The sequence below is a fragment of the Scyliorhinus torazame genome, chromosome 21 (assembly GCF_047496885.1).
Source record: "Scyliorhinus torazame isolate Kashiwa2021f chromosome 21, sScyTor2.1, whole genome shotgun sequence".
In the NCBI taxonomy this organism is placed as follows: domain Eukaryota; kingdom Metazoa; phylum Chordata; class Chondrichthyes; order Carcharhiniformes; family Scyliorhinidae; genus Scyliorhinus; species Scyliorhinus torazame.
This window is the reverse complement of record NC_092727.1, coordinates 101,941,597-101,955,861: the sequence shown is the minus strand read 5'-3', so window position 1 is coordinate 101,955,861 and position 14,265 is coordinate 101,941,597. Positions and strand designations below refer to the sequence as shown.

General features: G+C 44.6%; 1 long non-coding RNA gene across 1 annotated transcript in view; it reads left to right on the top strand.

The window, feature by feature from the left end:
- Window positions 1-10,573: 10,573 nt before the first annotated feature.
- LOC140398022 (uncharacterized) overlaps window positions 10,574-14,265 on the top strand; it is a 196,718-nt gene continuing 193,026 nt past the window's right edge. Inside the window, exon 1 of the long non-coding RNA XR_011937386.1 lies at window positions 10,574-10,632. This is a non-coding gene — a long non-coding RNA (uncharacterized lncRNA). The remainder of the gene's footprint in view (window positions 10,633-14,265) is intronic.

The window sequence follows — 14,265 nt, the reverse complement described above, 5'->3', positions numbered from 1 at the left end:
CATTATCACTCATGAATTGTTCAGTTTGCCTGGACTAGGTCGTGATTAAATCCAGCCCCCCTTGACTTGGAGTTGTGATGCAGCTGAATTGACAATAATTCTTCAAAAAATACACAAAGTCTTTGGCCCTTGGCTACCCAATAATTGCAATCACAAGGTTTGTAATTTTAAACGCAATTACTTTTTATTAATAACAAGAATTATAATGAAATATGCAGCAAATACAATTGGTTAACTAACATCTAATTCCTAATCCTCCATGTTAACTTGCCCCCACCACCCTCTACACACAAACATACACAAGACAAATAAGCACAGAGGGGAAGAGAGGGTTAAAAATAATAAGTAAAAGAAAAAAGAGATTTTGTTTCATATGGTTGCCTTTAAGCAAACCTTTCTTCAATGTAAGCTTTCAGATCCAGGGGCGGGATTCTCCAACACCCCGCCGGGTCGGAGAATTGGCGGGGGTCAGCGTGAATCCTGCCCCCGCCAGCTGCCGAATTCTCCGGCGCCGGGGCTTTGACGGGGGCGGGAATCGCGGCATGCTGGTCGGCGGCTGCTGGCAGTGGCCCCCCCCCGGCGATTCTCCAGCCCGTGATGGGCCAAGTGGCCGCCCGTTTTCGGCGGGTCCCGCCGACGTAAATCACAACAGGTCCATACCGGCAGGACCTGGCTCCACAGGCAGCCTGCAGAGTCCTTAGGGGGGGCGCATGGGGATCTGGCCCCGAGGGGTGCCCCACGCTGGCCTGGCCCACGATCAGGGCCCACCGATCCGCAGGCGGGCCTGTGCCGTGGGGGCACTCTTTCCCTCCGCACCGGCCGCTGTCAACCTCCGCCATGGCCGGTGCGGAGAAGAACCCCCCTGCGCATGTGCTGGGATGACGGCAGCACACGCTGGTGCTCACGCGCATGCACCAACTCGTGCCGGGCGGCGGAGGCCCTTCGGCGCCGGTTGGCATGGCGCCAAACACTCCGGCACCGGCCTAGCCCCTGAAGGTGCGGAGGATTCTGCCCCTTCGGGGCGGCCCGACGCCGGAGTGGCCCGCCGCGCCGGTTCGCGGAGATTCCCGCCCCAGGTCTCTGTTTGCAGTCTGTAATGGTTTCACTGTTGATTCATTCATTCAGATTCTCTGTAGGTTCAGCAGGACAGCAGCTCACCACATTTCTGGAGAGAGAGAGATATATATCAAGAGCAAACATTCACAGCTCCCTCTTCTTCAGCATCCCGGACCCAACTCTGCTTTCTTTAGGTCTCTGAAAATCATTCCACTCAGGCAGGGTCCAATCATAACTTGTTACCAGGCAGTTCCATTGTTCCTCTGAGAAAGGCCCTTCAGTCATTCCAGTCAATGGCTAGCAATACATTCTCAGTCTTCTTCAAGGCCTGCGTCCTTTTAAAAAATATAAAACTCAGGCCTATTTATAGTCAAATATTTCCATGTATAATTCCAGGGTTTATTCACCATCTTGGTGCTTTTTCAAAGGGTCGGTGCAGACTCAATGGGCCGGTGACCTCCTTTTGCACTGTAGGGATTCTATGATCATCATAACAAGTAGTGCTGGCACCAGAAAGTGGAAATTAAAAGATAGGGAGTGCACTTTCATTGTTATCCCCAGCCCAGTATTGTAGCCCCACTGAAATTATACCAATAAAAATCAAAAGATGAATAGGACGTAATTTTTATTTTGATCAGTTACGGAACAGGGATTGATTCTATAGGGAATCCATGGGCATCAAGGCATCCAACTTATTGGGAAATAAATGGACTGAGAGAGAATTTGGGAGAGAAGGATAATAAGTCTGAAGACTTTTTATTTAGTTCAGAAGGCGCTCATTGACACCTTTTGTCATGAAGACTAACTCCACCCAACTTCTTCTGCTGCTTCTTCATCTTCCCCTCGCTCTCAAGACAAACCGCTCCTACTCCTCCACTGTCCATGCTCCCCTCCATGCAAGCCCTGATCCCATCTTTCTCACTGGATGCTCCTCCAACTCCCTTTATCTTCTCCAAGCTTATTCTGTCCATGAGGCCCACTCTTTATTCCCTGTACCTCATTCCCACTAAACTACTGACTGCCAGCCTTTCATGGAAACCATGTTTGACAAATTTATTAGAGTTATTTGAGGATATAACAGACAAGGTTGATATAGGGGAATTAGTAGATGTAATGTAGTTTGATTGCCAAATGGCATTCAAAGAGGTAGCACATAAAAAAGATAACTGCACAGTATACGAGTGCATGGTTTTGGGGGTGTGATATTAGCATAGGTAGAGGATTTATTAATGAATAGAAAATAGAGTGCTATCCACGGGTGCAAATCCTGTAATGGGCACTAAATATCGCAAGGGGCTTAAAATGGGATATCTGTCAACGAGAACCCCCACTCTCTGCTGATGATGTAATGAGGTTCACATCCATGAAGGCCACAAACCTGATTATCATAGATTATAATAAATGTAACTATGATTAGTAGGCCTAATGCAACTACTTCCGCCATCTCTGTATGTTCCCACCTACCTGGCGTGACTTCCCGACGGTGTGAATCATTACCGGTTTTCAAAAACGTAAACCAGCCATGATGACTATGCCAGGAGCGCACAGTGAGGTACAGACTCTGGGTGGTGTGAGACTGGAGCGGTTTTCCTTATGTATGGGGGAGGCGGTTCCTTTGAAAGTGGGTGGGTGTTGAGTGCATTGAGGTGGGGGGGGTGCCTATGAAGAGGGGGCGGCGCTCGGAACTGGAGAGGGGTGGGTGGGTGGGCTCACCCTGATATTTGTGGGGGCGGGGACATGTTGGGGCAGAACCCGTGAGGTGGGGTGGAATTGGTACCAGTGATGAGGAGGGCGGCTGAAGCCTGTGGTGTGGAGAGGTCCCGCCTCGATGCCTATGAAGGGGTAGAAGTGCCACGATGCCTGAGTGGTGGAGATCAGATGGATCACCCCAATGTTTGTGTGTGGTAGGGGGAGGGGGTTGGGTGAGGTGGAGGGGTGCCCCGATGCTTGGGGATGGAAGGCCTTTAATTTAACTTTGAGATTGGGGCACCGATCAGGTGAGAAAAGGTGTCTGTGAGGCTGGAAAGTGTCACATAGCTTTTCCCGCCCGATCCAACACTCTGGGTGCAATCGGGAAGATTGCATCGGAGAATCTCGATTAATGGAACATTGGAAAACTGTAACCAATGGTATGGACTCACACTTAAGACAGAAATGAGGGAGAATTTCTTCTCTCAGAGGGCCTTAGTTTTTGTAACTCTCTTCCACAGAGAGCAGAGCAGGCTGTGTCACTGAACATATTTAAGGCTGGTTGAGACAGATTTTTGACCTGTGAAGGAGTCAAGGGTCAGAGGCAGGAAAGTGGACTTAAGACCACAATTAGATCAGACATCAGTTATTGAATGGTGGAGCAGGATCAATGGGCCAAATGGCCTTCATCTGCTCTGATGTCTTGTGATCTTATCACCCAGTTTTGCTTCCTGTCTCCTATACCAGCTAATATTGTCACTAGTTCTGCTTCTCTTCCTTTGGGGACAGTTCTCTTCTTTTTCAAAACTGGTGTCAGCAGCCCAAGTTTCATAGCCTTGACCTTTGGTTCTTGCAAACTAGTGCCACATCTCCAATTTCATTTGACTTTCCAAAGTCCTTGGACATGTTTGCATTTCCAAATCCACACCAACCACTCTGGAAATTCCTTGTTTATATCTCACCGCCCAGGATTCTGTCCCTGACGAGCACCAATACAGGCCCAACCAAATCATAATGTTGCATTCTATGTGACTGTGACATTACTCTTTCTTCTCCTCCTTGATCTCTCTATAGCCTTTGATATGGTTAACCGCACCTTCCTCGTCTAATACGTCTCCTCCCTTGGTCAGCTTTGTGGGTCTGCCCACACCTGATTCCACTCTTACCAATCTGACCGTAGCCATCAATCCACCAAGGATTAATCCTTGGCCTCCTCCTCTTGCCAATTACATATTGCCCCTTGGTTACATCATCCACAGATATGTTCTCAGCTTCCGCATATACTCCAATGGCACCTTCCCTCACTCAGTCTCTTCATTTTTGACCTTCCCTACAAAATCCACATTCTTGCCCTTGATCCCATTGTTGTTCTATGCTGAACCAGACATTTTGAAAACTGTGTCTGCCTCGTGTGTGGATTCCGCAGTGATTCAAAAATCAAAAATGGATCCTGGATGCAAAAGACGTTAACTGAAATAATTCTGCATTTTAAGCGCTTCCGCCATGCATCCGGTTGCCAACAAAGCTGCTTTATCCAAAGTGACCGGCAGGGTGCCCATTCTTGTGGAAATGTGTCATTCCTGCCTTCCATATTGGGAGCGTTGTAGACCTGTTAGCACCCAGGAAATGTGTACTGCAGAGCTGATTTTCTAGGCCAGATTGTCTGTCTGTACAAGTGTTGAGGTGCTGTAGTTTGATTAAGTATCATTTTATGCTTCATCCTGAGATGCTATTCTGCTCCTGCACCCCCATGCACTCAGAAATAAACACATCTGAATTCCAAAGCCTCTGTGTCACATAGCAACTTAAATTTTGGTTAAAAATTCAGAAGTGCGGGCAGCACGGCGGCGCAGTGGGTTAGCCCTGCTGCCTCACGGCACCGAGATCCCAGGTTCGATCCCGGCTCTGGGTCACTGTCCGTGTGGAGTTTGCACATTCTCCCTGTGTTTGCGCCCCCACAACCCAAAATGATGTGCAGGGTAGGTGGCTTGGCCACACTAAATTGCCCCTTAATTGGAAAAAATTAATTGGGTACTCTAAATTTAAAAAAAAATTCAGAAGTGCTTACCAAACGAACTATCAAATAAAAAAGTCTTCGACTTCCTCTAATTACTGAGATCGAGTACATTTTCATCATACACTGTATTTATTTAACTTTAGAACTACCAGTCAACAACATGGCCATTGCTAAGACCACAGACTGCTATCAACTGGGAGCCTGTGGTTCAAGTCTAAGCCACAGGTTAGTACTGTGGAATAAAACTGACTGCCTGTTTCATCAAAAGCTTACGATCTTAAAGCAATTTCCTGTTGCTGAGCTGGAATTAAATGCCTTTAAATGTGTAATTAAGAGATTCATCCAATGTACAGTCAGAGATTTAATGTACTATAAATAACAAACCAGTTTCTCTCAATCTTTGAGATCGATGCTCTGCCACTTTATTGGCTAAACAATTAAAATTATTACTCATTTACTCTAATCAGGCAATCATTTCATTATAACAGAAGTATTATTTACTAATGTGACAACTGAGCTGCAACATGGAATTCTTGGGTTCAAACTGAGCATTCCGAGAATGTGTTACAACACATATCTGCAGGGTTGTTAGTGCAATACCAGGTATTAGGCTAGTAAAAGTGGATAAGTAGGCATTTGGACATATTGCTAGAAAGCAGACATTTCTGCAAATGTGGGATAACTCCAATAATGGAACACTTTCACATGAGCAAGGTGCTGTGGCCTTGGAAAACAATGCGAGTTGTTGTTATGGATTATGGCCCTAAGTCCTGGCTAGATTGCATGGATAATTAGCAGAATCTGGCTAAAACGAATGCAAAGGATCGTGGAATTGTAACCGCAAGTGATGTTATTTGTAACTCAAGCTTCCGCAATCTTTAACGCTAGTTTAAAAAACTGCATTGCAAACCAGCCCAGCCTACAAAACTGGCCATGCCCCCTACTTGAATAATGAGCATGTTGAATTTCTGCTCATTTGTGATCATTGGGAGGAGGATCTTCAAATTAAAATGGATTTTTCACGCGCACAGGCCTTAAAAGGTCCATTTTAAAAGCTTTTTAAGTATTAAAAGATCTTTAATTTAAGAAACTGACTACAGCATATTAATAAAACCAGTAAATGGTACAGTACATTTTACTTCCTGTCATTTCCATTTATTCAAAGGCAGGCAGCGAATCCTTATTAAAAAAAATCGATCGTTTTTGTAACAAACATATTTGAGCTGAATCAGGTTTATTTGCATAATCCTTCTGCACTGTAAAATTCTATGATATTCTATGATAATCACGCAAAATCTTCCCTGAATTAGCAACTCAGGCAACATTATAGAGCGTAACAATAACTTTGAGGTTTTTTTTATAATGCAAGGAATAAAAGATAAACAATTATGCTCTATAATGTTGCCTGAGTTGCTAATTCAGGGAAGATTTTACGTGATTATGCAAATAAACCTGATCCACCATTTCATTCTGGCAAACCAACACAATTTCAACCACAACTTGTACCCCATTTTCCCAATGCCCCCAAAGTGAAAAGTTTACCACAACAAACTTTGAGGTTCTGATACTATTAGGGACAATTATATGCTCAAGAATGTTTCCATAGTGGACCTGAATTCAGCATGTTGGCACAGCAGAATGAAGTTTCACTGTATTGCACAAAAAGGTGGTTGGGCATGGATCTATAAACAGAGGTAGATAGAGAATTCTGATCTTAAAATGGTTGAGTGGAGAAAGCAATGACAAAAACCAGATGCTGCTGATCTTGATGGAAGACAAATAACAGGGCAAGCCCTTCCAGTTTTCCACATCTTGCACATCTACCCTTGACCATGTTAACATACAGGATTGCTTGAAATGATCTTAATCATACTCTGAACAGGAAATGGTATTTATGTCAAGGGGATCTTAAGAAATGGGAACACAGCCGTGTTGGATCATTTGTGCCTCGGAACACCCAACACGACAGGGAGGTGGTGGCGTAGTGTTATTGTCACTGGACTTGTAAATCCAGAATAATGCTCTGGGGATCCAGATACGAATCTCACAACTGCAGATGGTGAAATTTGAATTCATTAACAATCTGGAATTAAAAGTCTAATGAAAACCATGAAACCATTGTCGATTGTCGTAAAAACCCATCTGGTTCACTAATGTCCTGTAGGGAAGGAAATCTGCTATCCTTACCTGGTCTGGCCTACATTTGACTCCAGACCAACAGCAATGTGGCTGACTCTTAACTGTCCCTGCAAGGACAATTAAGGATAGACAATAAATGCTGGCACAGCCTGCGACGCCCACGTCTCAGGAACAAATTAAAGACATTTTGATTAGACTACAATCAGTAAAGTCTGCTCAGTCTGTAGAAGACCAATGTTCAATTTCCAGAAGCTCTATTTTAGTTCATCTTCACAGAAAGGAAACCTTAAAATGAAATGATACTTTCACTGTTACATCAATGTGAAGTACTTTTGGATGGTCAGCATTAAGCAGCTGAGTGTGATTGGACTCTCAAGGCCTGTTAGAACCCAATTGAACATCAGTATGGTCCAGTGGCAGCACTCTCTTCTCTTAATCAAAGGTCCATGAGTTTATCCCCATTCCAGGATTTGGGCATATAATCTACAGTGACATTCCAATGCAGTATTGAAAGAATGCTGTCTGGACTTAAGGGCAATCATTTAGATGAGACATTAAACCAAAGGGCGACTGTCTTTTTTAATCAGATGAGCGTGATAGATGCCATGATACAAGCTAAAGAGAAACATGTAATCCAGTATTATATCATTAATTCTTCAATCAATATTACCGATTTAGCTGCTGTGTATGCCTACAAAACAACAATGACTTGTTATGACCAGCCCCAGGTGAGGTTCCCCAATCGTTGCTGATCCAGGCAACACCCCACAATCTGTCACCATCAGGCTGGGACACCCCCATATTGTACAAACCCGGGTGTGGAGGGCTGACTGACTCCATACCTTTATTCAATTCACCCTCTGTTGGTTTAATCTAACAATATCTGCCTTTCCTTGGATACCTTTTCCAGACCCAATAATTAAGTTTAAATAGGAACCAATTTAACTAGGCTTTCTTCAGTTAAGATGGATTGACTGGCTGATCGACTTTCACAGTCAGAGAGAGAGAGTTTAGATGTTCCTGCAAAAGCTGGCTATTTTTGCAGGGGCCCTGCCTCGGTTACTGTATGACTTTCAGTGTGGCAAACTTCCAGTTGCTTTTCTCCCAGCGCATACGCATGAACCAACAGACAGACAATGGGCAGCTCTCTCAACGAGAACCAGGGGCTTTGAATGAAATCACCATTATGTTCCTTTGTCTTCCCAGAGTTGGTAATCAGTCTTTAAGATCAGATTATTTGAGAATTACCTGAGCTGGAACCACAGGAAGGGGTTCCATTGTTCCTTGGAGAAAGACCTTGCAACCATTCCTTTCAGTGTCTAACTGTACATTCTCAGTCTCCTTCGGGACCAGTGTCCATTTTAAAGAATAAAATTCAAGTCTTTTGAAGTCTAATATTTGTATAATTCCAAGGTTATATTCTCCATCATCACAACTGACTATTCTGTAACAGTGAATCATTGGTTATGAAGCACTTTGGGATAAACTGAGTTATTATGAAAGTTCTCTGGAGTTCCTATTCTTCACATAGTGTTTATCTCATTGCTTGAAATTTTATTTTTCTCTGATTTTAACATTAGTGAAGAATAGCTCACCCTTTCCTAACATTTTAAAAAAACATTTGGAGTACCCAATTATTTTTTCCAATTAAGGGGCAATTTAGCATGGCCAATCCACCTACCCTGCACATCTTTTGGGTTGTGGGGGCGAAACCCACGCAAACACGGGGAGAATGTGCAAACTCCACACAGACAGTGACCCAGAGCCGGGATCGAACCTTGGACCTCGGTGCCGTGAGGCAGCAATGCTAACCACTGTGCCACCGTGCTTCCCTTGCCTAACATTAAAGATCTTAGAACGTTATATGCAGTCATGTGTGCGCTTTGTGGCTGATCTTTGTACAACTTGCAGCGATGAACACTTGAGGGTAACTCCAATGTGTCAGCTACATATTGCACTCCAGCATCTGAGATTTTTAACTGCAGTTTTACAGACACTGGATTTTACTTCTCTATTCACTGGGTGGTATTTAATGGAGGCAATGGAGGTTTCCCCTTTGGTTGGAGGGTCAACGAGATCCCCACATTGTCTCCTTTTGGGAAACTTTGCCAAATTAAGAGCCATTCAGGAAATCCACACATCCTGAGAGCTGCCAGCCAATTGGAGGCTGGCAACTATTCTTTTTGATCTGTAACACCAGTGGGAGCAGTGGCTGCTGCTGGTAATGCCCAGGCCCAGGATCGCTGAGGACCGAGGCTAATAGTGGGATGGGGAGCATGGGGGAAGGGAAGGGTTTACAGGGGGAGTGGGGTGGTGGTGGGGGATCAGCAGCATGAGCAGGGGGTGTCTCTTGGCGCGTCCCCCCTCACCCCCTTTCCTGAGGCCAGATACCACGATCATGCATTGAGTGCCTTTCAACAACTCATCACCTTCGCAAGGGCAATTCGGGATGACAATAAATGGCTGCATGTTATGAATGAAGAAATAAAACACCGCTAGAAGTCTACCAGCAACTCAAGCAGAGTTTGCTTTTCAGGCTTCCCACATAGCAAGTCCTATCGGCGGAGGGAAGAGGACTTTAAGTGGTCATTAACTGCCCACTTAAGAGCCTTAATTGGCAGCAGAGTGGGAAGGCAGTTGTCATAATATACACCAGTATATCATGGTGCAGACACACACTGATGGACACACAGTGGGACCAATCAACACACACAACACTGCAGCCAATCACCAGTTAGAGCACACGCACTATAAAGACAGGGGGCATCAGAGTTCCCGCTCATTTGAGCTGCAGCTAGCTAGGAGGACAGAGCTCACAGCCTGCAGCACAGACATTCACCATGTGCTGAGTGCATCGACTGGTTAGGACAAGGCAAAGGTCTTTAGTTAAAGCTAGTATCGTGTTAACTATGGCAGCATGGGCAGCACGGTAGCATTGTGGATAGCGCAATTGCTTCACAGCTCCAAGGTCCCAGGTTCGATTCCGGCTTGGGTCACTGTCTGTGCGGAGTCTGCACATCCTCCCCGTGTGTGCGTGGGTTTCCTCCGGGTGCTCCGGTTTCCTCCCACAGTCCAAAGATGTGCAGGTTAGGTGGATTCGTCATGATAAATTGCCCTTAGTGTCCAAAATTGCCCTTAGTGTTGGGTGGGGTTACTGGGTTATGGGGATAGGGTGGATGTGTTGACCTTGGGTAGGGTGCTCTTTCCAAGAGCTGGTGCAGACTCGATGGGCCGAATAGCCTCCTTCTGCACTGTAAATTCTATGATTAACCCACAGTCAGAGTATGTTAAACAGTTAATGATTCAATAAAATAGTGTTGCACTATTTCAAGTGTTGGTGACCTGTATGTGTTCCACGGATCCAGAACACCCAACACAACAGCAGTCACAAGCATTTTCACCTTGGGCTTAATTGGGGCGGGAGCAGGAAGATGTGGGGTCTCAACCCACCACCCCCCTGCCTATTTGAATGCTCCCCTGCCACCAAAGGCACCTCGGGAGAGCATTAAGATCCGCTCACTGAGAACAGCTATTTTCAGATAGGTGCTTGGCAACCTTTTATAATCAAATAGTGATATAGCCCTTGTAAATAATACTCATGGATCACATCAAGAAGCTAGCATGAAGTTGATTTAAAATTTGTTTTTATTTGAAAAATAGATTTTACCAGTACTAAAAAGAGAGTTCCTCTGTGTCGGTGACTATCCTGCATCTTGGGATGAAGACATTTGGTAAGTATAAATGCAAGACTACAGCTAATTAAGTTAAAGACATACCGAGCGGACACCTTCATTTCATGTTTGCTTTTACTGTGTAGATCATATCTTAATGTATTACTGGGACGAGATGTGCTCAGTGTGTTAAAGCAATCTCATTTGAAGCTGAGCGATTTCCTTTAGCTCAATTCCCTGAAGGTTGTAATTTTTGAAGGGACTGCTTGTCACAAATACACCACACAAGGTCAGTGCAACCAAAGTGGGTTAGATCGTAAGAGATATATAATCTGGCTCACAGTTTGAGTATCTAGAGAAATTATCTGATATCTTTCAATTTTGCAGCTAAAAACTGTGATTTTGCCCAGGGATTCTGTTGATATGGTGACGAACAGAAGCAATGCAACCTCTAAGGTACTTAGAGAATTGAAGTTCCTCAAGTATAAAAAACATTCAGAGATATATTGTGCAATTTTCATTTTGCTACAGCAGCCCATCTGTTGGTTCGTCCTCCTTCAGCAAAGTATTAAGTGATTGGCTTGAGTCCCAGAATTGTCAATGTAAACCCAACATCTTCCAAATCACTTCCCCTTCGAAGAACAACTAGGGCAGTAAACACATGGGAACACCACCATCAGCAAGTTTCCCTCCAAACCATACACCATCCTGACCTGGAACTATATCACCGTTCATTTACTGTCGCTGGGTCAAAGTCCTGGAACTCCATCCCTAACAGCACTGTGGGTGTACCTGCACCACATGGACTGCAGCAGTTCAAGATGGCGGCGCACCACCAACTCAAAGGGCAACTAGGCGTGAGCAATAAATGCTGGCCTAGTCAGTGACTCCCACATCCCAAGAATGAATAGAGAATTAAAAAAACAATGCATTCACGTGATATTACTGCAAGTGCTATTTTAAAATAAGCAAATCTGTTTAGTTCAGTTCAATAAAATAGCAGGAGGAAAATATCAAGTGGCATCGACAATAACCACTAAGCTTATGCTTGGAGTTTTATAGCCAAATTCACGTCAGCATGAAGAGACACCAAAAATATTTTTTCAATCACAGCCTCATGTTGTCCCAAAATGTTTCACATCAAATGAAGAAAAGAACTTCTAAAATGCGTATGATGTCATGTAACTGGAGCAGCCAATTTGCAAGTGACAATGAGGTAAGTGACCCGATAAGCCTTTTGGTGATGTGTGAGGGAATAAAATCCTTTCTGCAGAACTCACTGAACTCATGCAGTCTGGAAACCCCATGGAAAGATCAGCTCACAATCCTTGGAGCTTTGATATTGTACGCAATATCAGCCCAACGCAATGGGCAACCAGGTTTAAGAGTGCTCACATGGTACGTTGGACCCTCGAGCATTTCAGGCGCTTACCGCAGAATCTAACTAATGTTTGGAGAGAGAGCGCAGACTCTTCTGATAATTCTTTTAAAGAATTACAGATCTCCTGGTCAGGATTGTAGCAGGTAAGCAGGCGTATACTTTCCAGGTATCAGGGTATGATTCCTACTCAGACAACATAATGTCAGGCAACAGGGCAGCATGGTAGCAGTGGGTAGCACTGTTGCTTCACAGCTCCAGGGTCCCAGTTTCGATTCCCGACTTGGGTCACTGTCTGTGTAGAGTCTGCACGTTCTCCCTGTGCCTGTGCGGGTTTCCTCTTGGTGCTCCGGTTTCCTTCCACAAGTCCAGAAAGGCGTGCTGTTAGGTGAATTGGACATTCTGAATTCTCCTTCAGTGTATCCAAACAGGCACCGGAATGCGGCGACTAGGGGCGTTTCACAGTAATTTCATTGTATTGTTAATGTAAGTCTACTTGTGACAATAAAGATTATTATTATTGTTATTATTAACAGTGAGGCAGCTGGCTGCATCTTTTGCAGGCTACTCTGATGTATAATGGCCCTGTCGAAATCCTTACTAAAAGTTCCAGGTATATTGTATCGACTTATGAATTGGGAGAGTGGGGAATGAATCTCACACAATGTATGCGGTTGGTGAATGAAATGTTGTGAAAATGAATCGGCTCTCTATCATTTTGTGCAAAAAATTAAACTTTGCAACTTTCTATCGGCATTACAGTGTAGTACAATATGCAAGTGAACGTTCTTCGTTTACAGCTACAGCGTATGATTTAATCAGACATCTGGGGTACCTCATGCAAGCTTTCTAATTCAAAGCTTCCACTGACCTGCCATGGGTTCCTCAGCAGAAAACAACCTGCGTTACCTCATGAAAATTATTCACCCCACCAAACTCCCCCAACCAGTCGATCTGACATCAATGACTTGCCTCCTTTTACTTACTGCTCACAGTCACTCTCACAGTCAATCAAACACACCATTGAAAGCAATTGATGAAGTCAAAATATTCCGGACACTAAAAGTACAGCAGGAATGCCCTGCAGTGCTAATTACATCATCTACATTAACTATGCTGGTTTGTAAAGTTGCACAAATTCAAAGGAGTGAGAATAATTCATAATGATAGTAAATTGTTGTATCAAAGTAACTGATGGCAAATTGGCATGAATTTTGACCATGTTTTGTATAATTATGGAAACATAGAAGAGCAACAGGGACAGGATTTTACTGAGGTAGAAAATGTGTAGCATTAGGTTATGCAGGACAGTTTTTGTTGTAAAACAAAGGGCGCATGATTCGGCATGAAGTGCAGAGGTGTAATAGTGCAATTAAAATCGTACATTAAAACGATGTTGAAATTTAGGACAAAAACTTTCAATGTTTATACCTGAAATACTGCAGTTAGACAAATTTAAACCAAAAAACAATACATTAAAGGAAGTTTATGCCATTTTGCCTGAGAAAAATAGCTGCAGATGCTGCATTCTGCTCGGTTGGGGGTTATGGCGATGTATCTGCATTGTTCTGTAGGAACACAATTCTATGGAGGTGATGGAGGTCTTGGCCATTGGCTGGAGAGGTGGAAAAGAGACTCACTGTGCTTCCTTTGAGGAAAGCCTGTCAAATTAGGAATGAATCAGGCAATTACAGGCCATCGGTGGGCCTTGCATGAAATCAGGACCCTGGGTGGGCGGGAGGTCCCGCCTGCCGAAATTGGCTGGGCGCTCTTTTGCTCAGCAGTGTCACCGGGAGGCAGTGGTTGCTGCTGGAATGACACCCACTGGAGGCCCAGGATCGCAGAGCAACCCAGGCCAGAGATAGTTGATGGCAGACAGAGTTTCACAGTGTGGGGATCGTGGGAGACATTGATTTAGTGGGAGTTCGGCAGAAAGGGAAGAGAGTGGTTCTCAACATGCCCCTCCTTTGCCCTTCATGATGCTGGGTCCCTCGATCAGGCACTGAGAACCTTTAAACGATGCCCCGCATCACACTGGGAAACTAAAAGCAACTTGCACTAGTTTGCTTATCACACTCCCCTCAGGGCAACAGATCTGCCCACAACTGGGTTAATAACAGTGGCGACAGGATGAGGCCCTTAAATGGACATTAATTGCCCCTCAAGGCCCTCAAGCGGCTGCCCATGAGCCTTCCCACCACGGATTTAATTGGGGTGGAGCTGGAAGGGTAGTGGGGTCCCCACCACCACCAAGCCCACCAGATTAAATGTCTTCACCATCTCCAAAATCTCAGCATGATCAGCGCAGGCTTGGA